Genomic DNA, 5,918 nt, shown 5'->3' on the forward strand with positions numbered 1-5,918 from the left:
TAAAATCTATATATCAATAGATGCAAAATGCATGTTACAATTATTGAGATGATTTGTGGCTAGACTTGAACAACCGATTACATGGAGCAAAAGTTAGGTGGGATTCTTAAGTGCCACAATTCTTATTTAGATGGTAAGGAAGGGAAATGGCTGAGAAGTGGGGGAGGATGTGGATGAGAGGAGCCTTGAAGTGCTAGGAAAACTAAGGGAAATTTCTCTCTCTCTCTCTCTCACACAAAAAGGAGCAAAGGGTGCATTCAACTACTAGGGTCTTGGAGGGTTTCTCTCTCTCTCTCTCTCTCTCTCACACACACACACACACACACACACACACACACACACACACACACAAAGGAGCAAAGGGTGCATTTAAGTTCTTGGAGGGTTTCTCACATTGAAGAGTGGGGGAGATTTCTTGGAGGGTTTCTCACAAGAGTGTTTTTTTTTTGGGTGAAAAGGGCTTCTCTCTCTCTCTCACACACACACACTCACACACACACACACACACATACACACACATACACACACACACACACACAAAGGGAGCAAATGGTGCAGATTTCTCACACCCCCCCCACACACAAATAGAGGCACAAAAGGAGAAGGAGCAAAGGGTGCATTGAATTAGGAGTCAAAATGGGCGAGATTTCTTGGAGGGTTTCTCTCTCTCTCTCTCTCTCTCTCTCACTCACACACACACAAAGGGAGCAAATGGTGCATTGAAGTGCTGGGGATTTCTCACACACACACCCCACACACACATAGAGGCACAAAAGGAGAAGGACCAAAGGGTCATTGAATTAGGAGTCAAAATGGGCGAGATTTCTTGGAGGGTTTCTCTCTCTCTCTCTCTCACTCACAAACACACACAAAGGAGAACGAGGGTAAAGGGAGGGTGAAGGGGAGAAGAGGACGAGGATTCCCCCACACCTACTTCTTCATACTTGTTCATTCATCGTCGTCTTCCACCTGCACCCCTTGACAACCCCTCTGTCTGTGTGTTGCTCCTCCTCCATGTGTCAGCCTCACCAGCTCTGGAGGTTCCCTCGATGCTCCGACGACCAAGCCCCCCCCCCAACAGCTTCTCCTCCTCCCATACCTCGCCTCTTCATCCCCCCTACCCCCCCTTCCCTCTCCTCCGATTACCCCACCCTCCCTCTCCACGACCTCATCCTCCGTTTCCACTCCCACTCCCTCCTCGACCACCAGTGCTGCTCCTTAGCCTTTCAGCGTATCCGTGCCCCTGTCGATATCGTCTGGTCCGTCGTCCGTCGCTTCGACAACCCCCAGGCCTACAAACACTTCATCCGTAGCTGCTCCATGCGTGGCGATGGCCAGGTCGGTAGCACCCGCGTCGTCCGTGTCGTCTCCGGCTTGCCCGCTGCCTCCAGCACCGAGCGCCTCGAGATCCTCGACGACGACCGCCATGTCCTCAGCTTCCGAATCGTTGGAGGTGAGCACCGCCTTCGCAACTACCAGTCTGTCACCACGCTTCACGAATTTGTGCTGGATGGCAGGCCCGGAACCCTTGTCATGGAGTCTTACGTGGTTGATATCCCGGAGGGAAATACCAGGGATGAGACCTGTGTTTTCGCTGATACGATCGTCAAGTGCAACTTGCAGTCGCTTGCTCGCACTTCCGAGCACCTTGCACGTCCTGGTGAACGAGGCCGTAATGCCCACGAGTCTTACAGAAGAGTTCGGGGCTCAGACTGAGATGGTTGAAATAAAGAGTCCCTCTTTTCTCCCGTGCTCTCAGGAGCGCTTTTGTCGGAAGCTGAGCCACCGCTGCTTTACTGAATCGAAACTTTCTTGTTACGGTGGAATCGGCTGTGAGGGTTTTTAGAACTAGACCATATGGCCGTTGACTGTAAACGAACGATGTTACAAAGTGGTCAGAAGGGAGACTCTGGTTGACCAGTAGCCATTGCTACTCAGCCGCTTAGCCAGGCTAAGTAGCTACATACATGGCATGGAGGTTTCTGTTCTCGCTGTACTGATGCTCTAAACGGTGCACTTGTTCGCAGTATCTGCGTACTGTTGAGAACTTACACCTACGTGATGAGGCAATTCAACGTGCTTGTGCAAGAATGAATAGGTGGGTGGGTGCAAATCTCTTATGCTTGGTCAATTAATCTGCGGAACTTGTCTCGTCTTTACGAGTTGCGTGATTGCCCTTCTGAGTATTGTGAGATCGTTTGTCTGTGACGCTCTATTGCATGTCGGGTTGATGGCCATGGTTAAGTCTCGTAATTTTTTCTAAAAATCCATTTATGCACCTAGTTATTTGGTGTAGTGCGGCTTAGTTAGCGCCTATCTTTCCTAGACCTTGCAAGAACGTTTCTTGTATTTTGCAATCAGGGTGTTCGAAGTAGCACATTGTTCTCTTAATTTTTTCCTCAAAAGAAGAGCTAAGTGGATAGATCAATGATTGGGGAGGGGAAAAAGAGAAACTGATTGGGGAGGGGAAAAAAGAAAAACTAAGAAGAAGAGCATGTAAGTGTGAACTTCATGAAGGCGAAGAGCATGTAAATATGTGTTTCTATGTGTGTGTGTGTATAGGGAGAGAGAGAGAGGGAGAGATGATATGATATGATATGATTGTAGAGACCCTTAAGGATGAGTGGCCACTATTAACTATAATAGTTGTCTTTTACATCACTCTGAAAGAAGCACACAAAACTTGGCTGTGTTGTGAGTACTTGTTGAGTTAGCTTGTGTGCTACTTCTTGTACTTTGTTGTAGGGTCCTAGATTTCTTTTAGGTACATTCCTAGCTTTTTGGCTAGCTCTTCAATAGTTTTTAAGTCATCCCTATCATCACCATAGTTTTTTGTTAAGTGCGAGTAGGATCGACGAGTTAGAAACTCATGATACTCTTTTTTTAATATCTCCTACGAGGCAAATTTTGTAGATTCTTTCCTCTTTAGGGACCTTGGGTCTTGCCACTTATCCCTCTCCACTCTCGGTTATGTGAGTTGTTCTCATTTTACAGTTTGGGTACCCTTTAAACAACGGATGCCTTCTTCAAGTTATTTTTGCATTCGATAATTGTTCCTTGGATTTTTGGGAAGTTGCATTTTTGCTCTTGGGTCTTGCCATAATTTTGTAGCACTTATCGCATCACTAGCTCTTTGATTTCACATGCATCTTCTAGTAAATCGTCTTATGTCCTATAATTCCATCCATTTCATTCCATCTCTATGCCATCTGGTGGTCTTTGTAGCTTCTGTTGCTTTGTGTGGTATCTTGTTGGCATCCATCTTCTCAAGTTTGTTAAGCTGGCATAACGCTTTCCCTTCGAGGAGAGTCATACTTTCAAGAGGTACTCCTACCAATTTCAGCTAGTAGGGTAGTGTAGGATGCTTATACGTTCTCCTATGTAAGCGTATATTTTTGCTCTTTTCTTGCAAGTTCTAGAGAGCTTGGGGACTCTTATAAGGTTCATTGTTTGCATGCTCATAGTATAAAGAAGTATTTCATTTCTCAATTCCATAGATGTGACTTCCTACATTATTTTGGAAGCTATATAGAGAAACATTTTCTATATTTCCAAATGCCTGAAGTTTAGTGCTAGGAAAACAAGAAGGAAGTTGAATTTGTTTGTAATGAATGCATTGTTGTTTGAGAGAGGAGCATTTGTCCTAAATTGATGTATCATGTTATTCACTCTGAAGCTACCTTTGCTTAAACTTTCTTTCCTTTATTTTTTAAAGGGCATAGCTTTTGCAGTTGGTCCTAAAAGACAAGGTGCTATATGGTTTATTTTGAATAAGAACACAAATGTGGCATGGGTCCTTTTGGAGGTATTGATCACAAACTTTGATGGAGGTTTTGTTGCCTCCATTTGGGTTCAAGGATTTAGGAAAGGCTTGTAGGGTTTATAAAGAGAATAGGGTTGAGATTGCTAACAACGGGTTTAAGGTGAAGAGAGGGTTACAAGGGTGAGGAGAGTTGAGTTAGTCCTCTTTATGGATTCATGGGGTTAAGGGTTGAGAAGGGGTCAATAAGGAGAAGGGAGGAATGGAAGGAGGAGGAAGAGAGGGGGAGGGATGAGGAGGAAGGAGTTTTAATTGCAATGGTGAGAGTATGCTAGAATATGTCGATAGTGTAAGGAAGCATGGATGCCAAATAGGTTAAGCACATGTACACATAGGTAAACTGAATATTGAGCCCTAAAGAGTGAGTTTCTTTGTATTAAGGGATGTTTAGAGATGCCCTTGAGTTTTTATCTCTAACATCCTAGGGGATTCACAAGGGGAAAGTTATGATATCACGTGAGAATGCATTAGGGTTTTTTTGAGACTACTCATAAGTTTTAAATATGAAGGGTAGGGGCTCATTTTACTTTTTTCCAATCTTAAATTCAATTTAAAGGGACCATGGCATCTTGGGGGGTGTGTCCGAGCACGACTAATTTTGATCCTAAACATAAAAATAACACACAAATATACATTAGATTCGTTACAATTGGTCATATATCAAGTATATAGATGAACTGAGTCCAAACTATGGCTAGTTTTATGCCATTGGTAGGGGGAAAAAAGGGCAAATAGGGGCTCCCTTCGATTAAAAGCACTTATTAATTAATTAGACTCTTCTCGTGGTGTCGATGGGATATGCCAAAATATTAGGGATAAAGGGGGGATGGGGAGAGCTTGAATTAAATAATGGGAGAGCTTGAATTAAATAAAGAGGAGAGGGGGAGAGCATGAATAAAATAATGGGAGAGAACATGAATTAAATAAAGAGGGGAGAGGGAAGGGCATCTTGAGATTGGGGAGGGGGAAGGGCATTAAAGAGGAAATGAATCCTGAAGGAGGGGCATTTATAACACCATTATAAGTGTCGATGTGACAAACAATGACCTCTCAAAACTTTCTTAAATCTTGAGGGATAACACCTCTGTGGTATGCATGGCCTTCATAGGCCCTTTTTCTTTTCTTTTGGCACTCGATCCCTTCTTTCCCTTTTTCAGTTTAGGACATTTATCTCAACTGTGCCTTCCTCTAAGTAATAGAAACATTGTTTCTCTTGCTTACTTAAATCCTCCAAGTTTCAATGGGGAGGAAAAGAAAGGAATACGAATGTGGTTACCACTTTTTTTATGAAAGGGCCAAAACTTGCACAATTTGGGTCAAACAATTGGATACTTGTGTGCCTTGGAGACCAGCCTACCCTTAGAGAGGCAAGGAATATAAGTGGTGGTTAAGTCTGATGAAGAGTGAAACAGGTACAATTCGAAATAAGCTTGAAAAAGAAATCTCTCCCCAAGCATGAATTGAAAAGAAATTGGGATGCCTGGAACTAGTGCAAGATGAGAGATCGACCACTGACCTACTACATTGCTGAATATAGAGAAGTCACCTTGAAACTTTTAGTAATTGATGACTTTAAAATGGATACACAAGTTTTCTGTGTGCTTGATCTAGACTTTACAAATAGACCAACAAAAATGAGCCTAAAATGCTCGATGAGGCGATTGCGTTTTCTTAGATCTTTTAAGACACTATCGGCAAAGGCAACTTGCACCTGATGCACAAAAAGTTGCATGATGCTCCCAATGGTTCTATTTTTCAAGGGTCCTAGAAACATAAAGGACCTTATCAAAAGTTTTGATTAGGTTAAGAAAACTAAGGGGTCACTCGGCTACTCTTTGTGCCAACCCTCCACTTGTCCTCCTAGATGTTTGAACGTATTATAAAATTGGGAAGAGACCAAGGGAGTATCTCAGACTTGGGATATGGGGCTTAATTTATGTGGAAAAATGAGGCAAAGGGTTGTCGCACACAATTGAGAGTGCGTACCCACCTAGCCCACATGGGAGACTTTTCCACACACACCATGCTTGTGGGAGGATGCATTTATTGGGAGAGACCCTCCCTCTTGGCTATAAAAGGAGGGGGCTATTCCTTGATG

At 43.6% G+C, this 5,918-nt stretch overlaps 1 pseudogene; it reads left to right on the plus strand.

Moving 5' to 3' along the window:
* Positions 1 to 797: 797 nt before the first annotated feature.
* On the plus strand, positions 798 to 2,191 carry LOC147886249 (abscisic acid receptor PYL8 pseudogene; annotated as a pseudogene).
* Positions 2,192 to 5,918: the final 3,727 nt, after the last annotated feature.

Source organism: Dipteris shenzhenensis, chromosome 24 (assembly GCF_047967505.1).
Source record: "Dipteris shenzhenensis isolate YYH24624 ecotype China chromosome 24, Dip_SZ_1.0, whole genome shotgun sequence".
Lineage (NCBI taxonomy): Eukaryota > Viridiplantae > Streptophyta > Polypodiopsida > Gleicheniales > Dipteridaceae > Dipteris > Dipteris shenzhenensis.